This window comes from Oncorhynchus mykiss, chromosome 11 (assembly GCF_013265735.2).
Source record: "Oncorhynchus mykiss isolate Arlee chromosome 11, USDA_OmykA_1.1, whole genome shotgun sequence".
Taxonomy (NCBI): domain Eukaryota; kingdom Metazoa; phylum Chordata; class Actinopteri; order Salmoniformes; family Salmonidae; genus Oncorhynchus; species Oncorhynchus mykiss.
Genome location: NC_048575.1, coordinates 6,664,845 through 6,679,112, shown reverse-complemented (window position 1 = coordinate 6,679,112; position 14,268 = coordinate 6,664,845). Strand labels below are relative to the sequence as shown.

General features: G+C 41.6%; 1 pseudogene; it reads right to left on the bottom strand.

Annotated features, from left to right (window-relative positions):
* Window positions 1–3,790: 3,790 nt before the first annotated feature.
* Window positions 3,791–14,268, bottom strand: part of LOC110536540 — a 15,895-nt pseudogene continuing 5,417 nt past the window's right edge.

The window sequence follows — 14,268 nt, the reverse complement described above, 5'->3', positions numbered from 1 at the left end:
TGTGACGCAGATCGCGCTGCAAGTCCTGCCTCTCCCATTTCCTCATTGGTTTATAGAAGCAGATACCCACGTGCCATCTCCTCATTGGGTTATATCCACGTGGGTGATTGAAAGACAAACTGTGTTGTCGGTCGTCGTGGTGATACTATGAAAGTTTAAATGGCAATCACCATATAAGTTCAAAGAAGAAAAAGCCTGGAAGGAGGAGAGATGACTAGAAACGATTTGGTTGGCCGTTTTATGTGTGGATTAATTGTCAGAGTAGAGGACCTTGTGCATTTCAGGTAAAATAACAACTCAATGTTTTTATCACAGGACAAATTAGCTAGCAAGTGCAAGCTAACTAGCTAAATTGCCATAAATGTTTAATGCTTTTCGACCTGTCCCCAAATGAATGAAAAATGTATGTAATTGGTTCAGAGTTTGTTTTGATATTTTAACCTGCACGTCGGGATCGCGTTTGATATAGGGAGACAAAATACATTTACGCACGATGCGCAACCAGTTTGGGTTCCGTGGAAATTGACTTTTGCTTTTGATATTACTGGTGACTCAAAAAGGGAGGAGAAAAGTAAAACATGCTTTCAGGAGAAGTTGATTTATCCCCAAGGGGGAATTGGTTTTGCATGTTCGTTCTCTGGAGTTTTACTTTGGACTTCTGCTTGTGTGGTCTAACGCATCATCCAGTTTGAATTTGGTCGGGGGACTAAACAGTGGAAAAGCCTTATAAATGTCAAGATACTATGCTGCTCTGTCAGAGAGAGGTAGAAGTTAGGAAAATACCTCTTAACACCTCCTTATTCTTCAGTCGCCTTGCTTATAAAGCCAAGACCAATCTAAAGCTTAGGGGAGAGACACATCAAAATCTGCAGTTTGGTTTTACAGACCCCCAGGGTATCACATAGGTCTTAGTCGGGCATGAACATGCAGTCTAATCCCATAATGAAGTCACATTCCCCACAAGTGTAGAAAAGGAGAGAGCCGCTTGACAGTTCTATTAAAAATGTGAGATGAAATACCACATGAAGGTGAATCGAGATCTCCTTCTTTGTTTTCGCCGGTGAGAATAGTTTTTTTTGACCGTGTAGGAAACTGTTTCCTTGTTATATTCCTGGGTATCTACAGCTCTATAAATGTTTAATCAAACTCGATAATTTGCATCCGTTGTTGCTTACACCTCCGCTTCTCTACTTGTGGGAAGTGTTGTTGAACACACCCCAGATGTCCTCGTCCTCTCAGACTGAAAACTGCATACAGACTGCTGCAATATAGGCTTCAAATATTACCAAGTATTAATAAGCCAAGGCAAGCACACTTCTCGTACACATACACATAGTTGTCTTTCCACTGAAGAACCACAACAATCTCCATACTGAAAATGTCCTCTGTTATTATATTGAATATACGAACTGTGGCTGCCTGAAGTAATGGCTTGAAAATGGTTACATCGACTAAAACTTTGACCTAATGAATGGTACAATAAACTTGTGTGTGGGCATATTCTCGTTAAAAAAAAATAAGTATAGGGCTTTTATTCCCAGTACAATAAGGAAAGACAGAATAATGGTGTGTTGCATAGACTGTTGCATTAATTTAACCCGGAATACAGCTAAAAGGAATAAGGAACCATTTGACTGTGAACTAAACATACAGAATGTTCAAGGTCTTTTTGCTCTCATGACAAATGTTTACTCTAACCTGGCCAGTGTTCCAGCTATCTGTAACTAGATTATCCATCACCAACCCTCTCTTCCTCTTTGCTCAAAGTCATTAGATTTTCTGAGAATTGCAGAGAAAAACTCCCTGGTTGAAGAGGGATTTAGTATTGTAGTTTGAGGGTTCTTTTTTATTTTATTTTATTTCTATTTCACCTTTATTTAACTAGGTAGGCTAGTTGAGAACAAGTTCTCATTTACAACTGCGACCTGGCCAAGATAAAGTATAGCATTGTGAACAGACAGCAACACAGAGTTACACATGGAGTAAACAATAAACAAGTCAATAATACAGTAGGAAATAATAATAATAATAATAATTAAAAAAATAGTCTATATACATTGTGTGCAAAAGGCATGAGGAGGTAGGCGAATAATTACAATTTCGCAGATTAACACTGGAGTGATAAATGATCAGATGGTCATGTGCAGGTAGAGATACTGGTGTGCAAAAGAGCAGAAAAGTAAATAAATAAAAACAGTATGGGGATGAGGTAGGTAAATTGGGTGGGCTATTTACCGATGGACTATGTACAGCTGCAGCGATCGGTTAGCTGCTCAGATAGCAGATGTTTAAAGTTGGTGAGGGAGATAAAAGTCTCTAACTTCAACGATTTTTGCAATTCGTTCCAGTCACAGGCAGCAGAGAACTGGAAGGAAAGGCGGCCAAATGAGGTGGCTTTAGGGATGATCAGTGAGATACACCTGCTGGAGCGCGTGCTATGGGTCGGTGTTGCCATCGTGACCAGTGAACTGAAATAAGGCGGAGCTTTACCTAGCATGGACTTGTAGATGACCTGGAGCCAGTGGGTCTGGCGACGAATATATAGCGAGGGCCAGCCGACTAGAGCATACAGGTCGCAGTGGTGGGTGGTATAAGGTGCTTTAGTAACAAAGCGGATGGCACTGTGAAAAATTGCATCCAGTTTGCTGAGTAGAGTATTGGAAGCCATTCTGTAAATGACATCGCCGAAGTCGAGGATCGGTAGGATAGTCAGTTTTACTAGGGTAAGTTTGGTGGCGTGAGTGAAGGAGGCTTTGTTGCGAAATAGAAAGCCGATTCTAGATTTGATTTTAGATTGGAGATGTTTGATATGAGTCTGGAAGGAGAGTTTACAGTCTAGCCTGACACCTAGGTACTTATAGATGTCCACATATTCTAGGTCGGAACCATCCAGGGTGGTGATGCTAGTCGGGCAGGCGGGTGCAGGCAGCGAATGGTTGAAAAGCATGCAGAAAATGTATAGGCAACTTCCAATTTGAGAAAAGATATGCAGCGTTTACTGTGAATGCAGTGTCTCCGTAACCACGGGAACATCGCTATAGCGCTGAACTTCAGAGATAAGGATTGAAGCGTGCACTTAATGACCACCTGACCACATCTACAGTCATGCGGAAACTGAACTACTTGCCAAAACTGTTGAGCATGAAAAACCCGCCAGGGTTGACAGATATGTACAGTTCATGTGTTGGGGGGCTAGGGTCAGTTTGTTATATCTGGAGTACCTCTCCTGTCTTATTCGGGGTCCTGTGTGAATTTAAGTATGCTCTCTCTAATTCTCTCTTTCTCTCTTTCTTTCTCTCGGAGGACCTGAGCCCTAGGACCATGCCTCAGGACTACCTGACATGATGACTCCTTGCTGTCCCCAGTCCACCTGGCCGTGCTGCTGCTCCAGTTTCAACTGTTCTGCCTTATTATTATTTGACCATGCTGGTCATTTATGAACATTTGAACATCTTGGCCATGTTCTGTTATAATATCCACCCGGCACAGCCAGAAGAGGACTGGCCACCCCACATAGCCTGGTTCCTCTCTAGGTTTCTTCCTAGGTTTTGGCCTTTCTAGGGAGTTTTTCCTAGCCACCGTGCTTCTACACCTGCATTGCTTGCTGTTTGTGGTTTTAGGCTGGGTTTCTGTACAGCACTTTGAGATATCAGCTGATGTACGAAGGGCTTTATAAATACATTGGATTTGATTTGATTTGATGTGACCATACGAGTAACTTGCAGCGCATTGTCATGTTTGCGGACTCACACAGTCGTCTTCGTCCTCTTGAAGCATCACCACAACATTATTAGGTGTCCGGCATGACAAATATGAGTCTCACGGTCCTGGAAGAGATGACCGTCATGGCGATCCTAAAGTAGCAGTAAAAAACAACAACAATGAGAGGATATATGAAAAACAAGCCTAACTGGAGGTAAGGCCCCAACATCTCCAACACCTTAAAGTTGATCCCTTCCAAGGGGCTGACCTCCTCACACACCAATCCCTGGGAGTAATGCTCTGCCTGGTCATAGAGTATAAACGGCTTGATGCACGCCAGGAGGCTGATGCCTCACACAGCGGCGGACGAGACCAGGGCATAAGTTCCTCCGGCAAAGCCTGGTGGACGGCCTGGTGTAGAGCCAGGTACCGGTAAAAGGTCATGAGAGTCAGGAACAAGATGGAGCTGTAGAAACCCAGAAAGTAATTGCTGCCCACGATCTTACACCAGGCCCAGCCAAAGACCCAGATGGACATGTGGTGGGACACAGCACAGAATGTCAGACTAGACATGAAGACCAGGTCCGACATTAACAGATTGAATAGGAAGATGTTGCCCACTGTGTTGAGTTTCTCCAACTTGCAGACGATGTAGAAGACCAAATGTAGAAGACCAAATTGTTGCCCATCACTCTCCACGTGAAGATCAGCAAGTAGTAGATTGAGACTTTGACCTCGAAGTCGTGGGTAATTTCCCTGTCACAGAACTCCGGAGCATCGGTCTCCAAGCTGTCCTCCTGGTAGCCCTCTGTTGCCGAGGAGTTAATTTTGTATTTCCATTGCTGAGTTTGTTTACTCAAAACCTGTCAAAACATTGCCAGCTCATACAGTAAACAGCTTATTTAAATCATCAGAAATTGAGAGAGGAAAACAATAATTTTACCTGACTTAAACAAAACTTTTGGCTGGAGTGTTTGTTTGCAGCAAGTAAAGGGAAGAGTTGCTTTGTCAGGAGAGGTGTGTGTGTGTTTGGACTGTACAGAGAAGTCAGCAGGGTGTGATGAGCAACCTCTGAATCAGACCTTTGTCACCTGGCCTTTAGATTTAATATTTCTATTCCATCCTCATTTTCACATTCTGTCACACATTGCACAATCTCCCCAAAAAAGTTTAAACTAACTGTAGGATCAGATATATAAAACCTACAGTGAACAGGTCCTCTGTAGCTCAGTATGGAACTTACAACAGCAGGATAGTAGGTTTGATTCCTGGGACAACGTCAAACCTGACCTCCTCAACGTCAAAAATGTGTCCACACATGATTGTAAGTCACTTTGGATAAAAGTACCTGTTAAATGGTATATATTATAATTAACGATGATATGCTTTCTCCATTTTTTCAAACATGCAGGCTAGAATGGAAGCAGGAAGTTAGCTACACACCATGCATATTTTCAAAGTTGAGTCAGGAGCAGTGTTTATTTTGAAACAGCAATGTTTAACAGAAACCAACAGCTGGTAGAACAATCACCATGATCAAATGTACAGTCGCTAATGGGGTTGCAAAATTCCAGGTACTTTCAATAAATCCCCTGGTTTTCCCAAAATCCCGGTTGGAGGATTCCCAGAATCAGAAGGGAAATCCTGAGTCATCCAAAAAGGATTTCTGGGAAACCAGGAAATGTATTGAAAGATCTCTTCACATTTTGCTCTCTTAAATTTAAATCTAAAAAAGGGTTCAATTAGATTTTTTTCATAGTGATCTATACAACCTACTCCACCTTTTCAAAGTAAAAGAAAAATGATATAACATTTTCTAAATTAATAAAAAGGCATGATTGAGTATGTCTTCACACACCAGAGTTAACACTTGGTGTAAGCACCTTAGGCAGTCATTACAGCTGTGAATCATTTTGAATAAGATTCTATCAGCCTTGCACAACATATAGGCCTATCCATTGTTTTGGTAAAAATTGCTCAACCTCTTGTAAATTTGGTTGGGAACAATTGATGGACAGCAATACTTTCAAGCAGATTTCTGTCAGGACTGACACTGGACCATTCAGGAACACTACTGTCAAGCAGATTTATGTCAGGAACACTCAACCCGGTTTTCAGAAGACCACACGGCAGGCTTTATTCCAACTTTTTACCTGGGGTTTGCTCCTTTGATATTTATGTTGATCCTGACAAACTCCCCAGTTCGTGCCAGTGACAAGCATACCCATAACAGGATGCTGCAACCACAATACTTGAAAATACAGAGGGTTTCACTCCATGTTGTGTTATATTGGATTTGACCCAAAACTGTCGTTTTTAATTTAGGCCAAAAAGTGAATTTCTTTAGTGATTTTTTTCTGCTTCAACTTAGGACACTGAGAGACAATTTCTCACAGCAGTAATGACAAACTAGTGGATACGAAACACCACTGACAATCTATCTTTGGGCACTGGAAATATGGACTGAAACCTCGCAGTATGAGGGGACTTCTCTGAATTGCTTTTTGCGTAGGGGTAACTACTGGTTGCTTTGTTTGTGAAGGTAGTTTTATGTGTCAACTCAACACAAACTCACCTCCCAGATCTGCCGTTTTCTTGAGAGTAAGATCCTTGTGCTCATAAATGTAGGTAGCAATCTTTTCGTGAGGGCAATTCTTGAACTGCTCAAGAAGTATGAGTTTATTTAAGGTCCTTGACCTCTTGAGAACCACACCACTGATCAAAAATACATTCAGTCTCTCGATGTGCAAAACTGATAGAGACATACCCCAAGCGACTTACAGCTGTAATCGCAGCAAAAGGTGGCGCTACAAAGTATTAACTTAAGGGGGCTGAATAGTTTTGCACGCCCAATTTTTCAGTTTTTGATTTGTTAAAAAAAGTTTGAAATATCCAATAAATGTCGTTCCACTTCATGATTGTGTCCCACTTGTTGTTGATTCTTCACAAAAAAATACAGTTTTATATCTTTATGTTTGAAGCCTGAAATGTGGCAAAATGTCGCAAAGTTCAAGGGGGCCGAATACTTTCGCAAGGCACTGTAGGTAGGGGTAAAGTGACTATGCAGAGATATAAAAAAAACAGTAGCAGCAGTGTAAAACAGAGGGGGGGTGGGGTGGGGTCAATGCAAATAGTCTGGGTGGTCATTTGATTAATTGTTCAGCAGTCTTATGGCTTGAGGGTAGAAGCTGTTAAGGAGCCTTTTGGACCTAGACATCAATCGCTCTGAGACCTTGAAGTAGTTGTTTCTCTTGCTCTGCAAGGGTTGCGGCTTTTGTGATGGGTAACGATTCTTCGAGGGTGTCGATGTGTGCAGAGGGTGTGCAGAGAGCAACTGTGTGCAGAGAGCAATGTGTGCAGAGAGCAATGTGTGCAGAGAGCAATGTGTGCAGAGAGCAACTGTGACAAAAAACAAAGGATATATGTGGTGCCCTAAGACAATGCTCCCCAACCAGTCGATCACGATCCTCGATCTCCAAGGCATTTCTAGTTGATAGCGAAACATTTATGTAAAAAAACAACAACGATAAAACCTTGTTACATTTTTTTTTTTAGTAGTCTCGGTGCTGTTTGTGGTCGCGTAGGGCAAACTGTTGCCATTTCATGTGTCTGAAGGTACATACTCTGCTTTCCGGGTGGGCCTAGAGAGGAAATCAAGTTCACTATGCAACCGCGGGCCAATCAGATTGCGCAGATGACCAAGTCTTGCAGTAACGTAGGAGGCGTTAAAGAAAGCTGCGGGGAAATTGATACTGTGAGATTTCAAAACCACGACTAGAGAGAGACTGTCAACGAATACACAAAAGAGCTGCTGTTTTTATGAGTGAGTTCATGTTTAAACTGTCAACACTTTGTATTCAACACTTTTATAACCCACAAAATGCGCGTTCCTCCTATTTCCACTCAGCGCTACAAGCAGTGCAGCATTAATGAACGAGGAGGAAAGTGGATCTATAGGCGTTGTTGTTATTATTAGCGGTGTGGGTATTTTTTTAATATCGAGGAATATTTCACTTTCTCTGTTCATAGGAGAAAAACAACCTGAGTTTGTGCATGAGACAGAAATAATGCAGTGTGACTCGAGTTCCGCCATCAGCTGGAAGACGGTGTCCCTTTTTGGTCAGTCTGCGGAGGAAAGGGAGAGCGGAGGGACGTTGAGAGACGGACCCTCAGTCTGCTGCTCTCTCCCTACGCTGAGACTGACACTCCGTCTGCTGCTCTCTTCCTACGCTGAGACTGACACTCAGTCTGCTGCTCTCTCCTTCTGCTGAGACTGACCCTCAGTCTGCTGCTCTCTCCTTCTGCTGAGACTGACACTCAGTCTGCTGCTCTCTCCCTACGCTGAGACTGACACCCAGTCTGCTGCTCTCTCCCTACGCTGAGACTGACACTCAGTCTGCTGCTCTTTCCCTACGCTGAGACTGACCATCAGATGCAGGCACCACCAGCCCAGTAAAATAAAAAGCGAATTATTTAAATGTATGCTCACTCAGCCGTGCCTCACAAGTAATACAACAATGGATCTATTACCGGTGTGATCATATAGCCTACCTCAAATTTTAAATATATATTTTTTAAATGTCCCCGAACAACAATACATTGGCAGGTAAATTCAAGCAAAGCCAGTATTCAGTGATATTGTTTGGGCCTATAGCTTGCTGCACAAACCTCATTGCTACAGTACAGTTTTTAATTGGTTAATGTTGCATAGGCTTACATTTGTTTTACTTTAATAAAAAATCATAAAAGGTTGGTGACCACTGCCCTAAGAGATATGGAAGGTTGGTAGAATCTCGTTAAAAAATGATCCACAGCTGTAAATGCTGCCAAAGGTGCTACTAAGGATCACACTTTATTTGGATAGTCCAGATTTTCCATCTTTAATTTAAAGGCAGAAAGAAATGTGAAGACTGTACGCGGGTGTGTAGACTGTTACTTGAAAGGAAAGATGGACACTTGTCTATCCTAAAATAAATGAAAGCATATGAACATGTGTTACATAATCTTAAAATGTAAAAAATTAAAAATAGCACCAAAACAGCATAACTGTAGTTAAATCAGGAGATATAGCGTAACACATCATGTAACTAATTAGCATTTACACTGTGTGTACCTCAGCCCACAACATATTTACATTTAGGTGGTAAAATATTTACACGTGGAGGGTTTGACGACACATGTGTAAGGTTTTAAAGGTTTAAAAATGTCAGTATGTCAGCCAGCCTGGTTTTACAAAAAAAAAAATGATTCACACTCCTACTTATATGTACAGATGTCGGATCTTAATATGAACCATTTCGTCGCAGGAGGAAAATAATTTGAATATCTATTTAATATTTACAATCGACACCAAGGGGGCAGCTGGAAGCGGTGTTTGTAGGCTGTACAATCATTTAGACGGCAGGTCTACTGGGTGTCAGTTCAAATAGCCTATGTAGACTGCGTGCAGGCTACAGCAAGTTTTGTGTGATTTCTTATGTGGATTATAATAAATTGACACATTTGTAGGGGGTTGATATATTTATCATTAGTTGTGCTGAGTGATTAACCAAAATGTCGGTTATTTTTTATTTTTTAAACAACTAATTGACCAAAGTTGGTTCAATTACTTGAATTCCATTTGTTTTGTGTGTGAGTATGCTGTGCAGTTTCTGTAGAGATACATCAGATCAAGCCTGAAGTTGTAGTTTCCAACATGCCAATATTCTACATAGTTTAGTGCAGAAAATGTGGTAATTAACTACAATGACCATAATCCATTGCACCCCACCTAAAACTTGTCCGGTCTGTGCGGAGCAAGACATGGAGACTGAGAGAAAACAGGATCTAGAGGAATAGAAACTAGTTGTTTTTGCAAGCCTGAAAATACATGATCTAATTAGTTGATATTCAACCATCATAAAAGTATGCCCTTATTAAAATAAAATAAAACCAATATTTTATTACAGTAAAGTCATGTGAATAAATGAAAGTTAATAAGTGAATAAGTGATCAGCAGTAATGGGCAGTCACTACCTTCATGGGACTTTTACTAATTGTTTTATTCTGTGTTGTTACAGCATTCAACCCACATAATGCAAAAACTGAAAAATTGGGCGTGCAAAATTATTCAGCCCCTTTACTTTCAGTGCAGCAAACTCTCTCCAGAAGTTCAGTGAGGATCTCTGAATGATCCAATGTTGACATAAATGACTAATGATGATAAATACAATCCACCTGTGTGTAATCAAGTCTCCGTATAAATGCACCTGCACTGTGATAGTCTCAGAGGTCCGTTAAAAGCGCAGAGAGCATCATGAAGAACAAGGAACACACCAGGCAGGTCCGAGATACTGTTGTGAAGAAGTTGAAAGCCGGATTTGGATACAAAAAGATTTCCCAAGCTTTAAACATCCCAAGGAGCACTGTGCAAGCGATAATATTGAAATGGAAGGAGTATCAGACCACTGCAAATCTACCAAGACCTGGCCGTCCCTCTAAACTTTCAGCTCATACAAGGAGAAGACTGATCAGAGATGCAGCCAAGAGGCCCATGATCACTCTGGATGAACTGCAGAGATCTACCTACAGCTGAGGTGGGAGACTCTGTCCATAGGACAACAATCAGTCGTATATTGCACAAATCTGGCCTTTATGGAAGAGTGGCAAAAAGAAAGCCATTTCTGAAAGATATCCATAAAAAGTGTTGTTTAAAGTTTTTCCACAAGCCACCTGGGAGACACACCAAACATGTGGAAGAAGGTGCTCTGGTCAGATGAAACCAAAATTGAACTTTCTGGCAACAATGCAAAACGTTATGTTTGGTGTAAAAGCAACACAGCTGAACACACCATCCCCACTGTCAAACATGGTGGTGGCAGCATCATGGTTTGGGTCTGCTTTTCTTCAGTAGGGACAGGGAAGATGGTTAAAATTGATGGGAAGATGGATGGAGCCAAATACAGGACCATTCTGGAAGAAAACCTGATGGAGTCTGCAAAAGACCTGAGACTGGGACGGAGATTTGTCTTCAACAAGACAATGATCCAAAACATAAAGCAAAATCTACAATGGAATGGTTCAAAAATAAACATATCCAGGTGTTAGAATGGCCAAGTCAAAGTCCAGACCTGAATCCAATCGAGAATCTGTGGAAAGAACTGAAAACTGCTTTTCACAAATGCTCTCCATCCAACCTCACTGAGCTCGAGCTGTTTTGCAAGGAGGAATGGGAAAACATTTCAGTCTCTCGATGTGCAAAACTGATAGAGACATACCCCAAGCGACTTACAGCTGTAATCGCAGCAAAAGGTGACGCTACAAAGTATTAACTTAAGGGGGCTGAATAATTTTGCACGCCCAATTTTTCAGTTTTTGATTTGTTAAAAAAGTTTGAAATATCCAATAAATGTCGTTCCACTTCATGATTGTGTCCCACTTGTTGTTGATTCTTCACAAAAAAAATACAGTTTTATATCTTTATGTTTGAAGCCTGAAATGTGGCAAAAGGTCGCAAAGTTCAAGGAGGCCGAATACTTTCGCAAGGCACTGTATATATCAAAAACCTAAAAAATACATAATCATTTTTTTATAATCAAACGGAAACCAAAACTGACCTCAAAAAGTCCTGATCGTTCAGCACTTTAGATCAATAGCTTTATTATATTTTCAAGGCGAGCAATAAACAAAATACAGTCATGGTTATCTCAGTGCCTGTGTGGTGCAGTGGGTACAGCCGCTGACAACGGCACACATACAGTATGCCAGAGTAGGCATGGTTTCGATTCCGGTCCACTAAATGCCCTTTGAATTTTTGGAGGAACTAGTACTATCTATAGGATCTAGTACCCTCTGGAGGAACTAGTACTGTCTGGAGGAACTGGTACTGTCTATAGGATCTAGTACCCTCTGGAGGAACTAGTACTGTCTGGAGGAACTGGTACTGTCTATAGGATCTAGTACCCTCTGGAGGAACTAGTACTGTCTGGAGGAACTGGTACTGTCTATAGGATCTAGTACCCTCTGGAGGAACTAGTACTGTCTGGAGGAACTGGTACTGTCTATAGGATCTAGTACCCTCTGGAGGAACTAGTACTGTCTGGAGGAACTAGTACTGTCTGGAGGAACTGGTACTGTCTATAGGATCTAGTACCCTCTGGAGGAACTAGTACTGTCTGGAGGAACTGGTACTGTCTATAGGATCTAGTACCCTCTGGAGGAACTAGTACTGTCTGGAGGAACTGGTACTGTCTATAGGATCTAGTACCCTCTGGAGGAACTAGTACTGTCTGGAGGAACTGGTACTGTCTATAGGATCTAGTACCCTCTGGAGGAACTAGTACTGTCTGGAGGAACTAGTACTGTCTAGAGGAACTAGTACTGTCTGGAGGAACTAGTACTGTCTGGAGGAACTGGTACTGTCTGGAGGAACTGATACTGTCTGGAGGAACTGGTACTGTCTGAAGGAACTGGTACTGTCTGGAGGGACTAGTACTGTCTGGAGGGACTAGTACTGTCTGGAGGAACTGGTACTGTCTATAGGATCTAGTACCCTCTGGAGGAACTAGTACTGTCTGGAGGAACTGGTACTGTCTATAGGATCTAGTACCCTCTGGATGAACTAGTACTGTCTGTAGGAACTGTTACTGTCTGGAGGAACTGGTACTGTCTGGAGGAACTAGTACTGTCTAGAGGAACTGGTACTGTCTATAGGATCTAGTACTGTCTGGAGGAACTAGTACTGTCTAGAGGAACTAGTACTGTCTGGAGGAACTAGTACTGTCTGGAGGAACTGGTACTGTCTGGAGGAACTGGTACTGTCTGGAGGAACTGGTACTGTCTGAAGGAACTGGTACTGTCTGGAGGGACTAGTACTGTCTGGAGGGACTAGTACTGTTCTAGTTAGTCTCTGTGGGTGTACATGTACTCTTACTCAAGTCATTTCAGAAGGAAGTAACTTACTATTTACTCTGTACCATTTTGACAAATGGCTTCAGTTACATAGATTTATATTGGAAAATCGCTGTCAGATTAAAACCTTCTAACCAAATGTTGTGACATATATATGTTTTTTTAGGTAAGTCAAACTTTAATTATCATCTGCCTTTATAATATTACATATTTCTCGAGTAAGATAAGTATTTCTAATATATAACTTAAACTCACGTAAACTCGTACATCGCCTTGGTCCGTACAATTGCCCTTATTTTAGCGCCCCAAAAACGTAATACTTCCAGATCAACTGTAAGGTCAATACCATTGTAAAGCACAATTTCTCCCCTTTCCAACTAAATAAATTACATGACCTACACGCTGCCCGGTTCTGCATAATTCAAGCAGGCAATGAGCCCCGTCGGGTCTTTTTAAAAATGGCGGGTGGGGAAGCGGAACTAATGCGTGATAGTGAGAAGGAGAGATGTCGTGTGGGAAAATTTCTTTTTTTTCACTCTTATCTGTCCAACTTATCACCTTGTCGCCTCTAAAATGTAAATAAAACACTATAACGAGTTTATATAATGTGTCATTACATACCTATTTGAATGTTTGTGTCGAATTTGAATTGGGTTTTTAGGGTGGTGCTAAAGTGATCTTAGAAGTAAACAGCGGCTTTGAGAATGATGATCGCATGCAATGATGACGAACAAAATGACTAGGTATACCCCCCCTTTACCCCCGTCACTGTCCATGTCTTGTTTCTAAAGGATGAGAGAAGTGCTCCACCTGGTGGAGAGAGATTGTAAGACAGAAATAGTTGCTTTATGCTGTACGTTACGACATGACACGTCCCAATGTAACGGAGGGTTTTTTCAACTTTTCTCCAATACTATAGAGCCATTACCATGTCGATCAACGCTTGAATAGAAACCTAGTTCACACCCCCGATTTTGACGTCAACACAGTCGCTACCGTCCCATTTAGTTTTCTTTGTAGCCTCGTTTGAATGTTGCGGTTGCGCATATTTGTACGGAATGGGGTGAGTTTACGTTAATTCTGCCCTTGAAATTGTGTATCAAATGGCTAGGTAGGTAGCTAGCTTTGGCTAACCCAGAATCTGACAGAAAAAGTTTGATGGCTAACTAGCCACCTTGTCATTGGCATAAAGAGTGAACAGATTAATCAGATGTGTGTGGCGATAGCTAACTAGCTATCACATTAGGTTGCCACAAGATAAGCTAGCTAGCTGCAGTGTCAACTATGTACAGTAGCTAGCTAATATTAGCTAACTCAACAGGTCAGGCAACAGTAGCATCCTCCCATGCATTGCTCTCTCTCTCTGTGTGTGTGTGTGTGTGTGTGTGTCTGTAAATGACATTCTGTTTTTATGACAAGTCCTATAAGCACCTCTGTCATACAGTTAGTGTATCATCTCAGTGAGCTTTTCGTGCCATATAATGTAGAAATCAATATTTCTTTTTTATTTTCCTGCTTGTAGCGGCACAACCGAGGGGGAGGAGAATGAGCCAGCCAAGAAAAGAAAGTGCCCTTCAAAGTGGAAAAGGAGAAGTTCAGAAGAGAAGTAGGGGGTGTAAATCTGGTATTGTCTAGAAGGGATACAGCTTTTGTAAAAAATATTTTAAAAAATGGAAA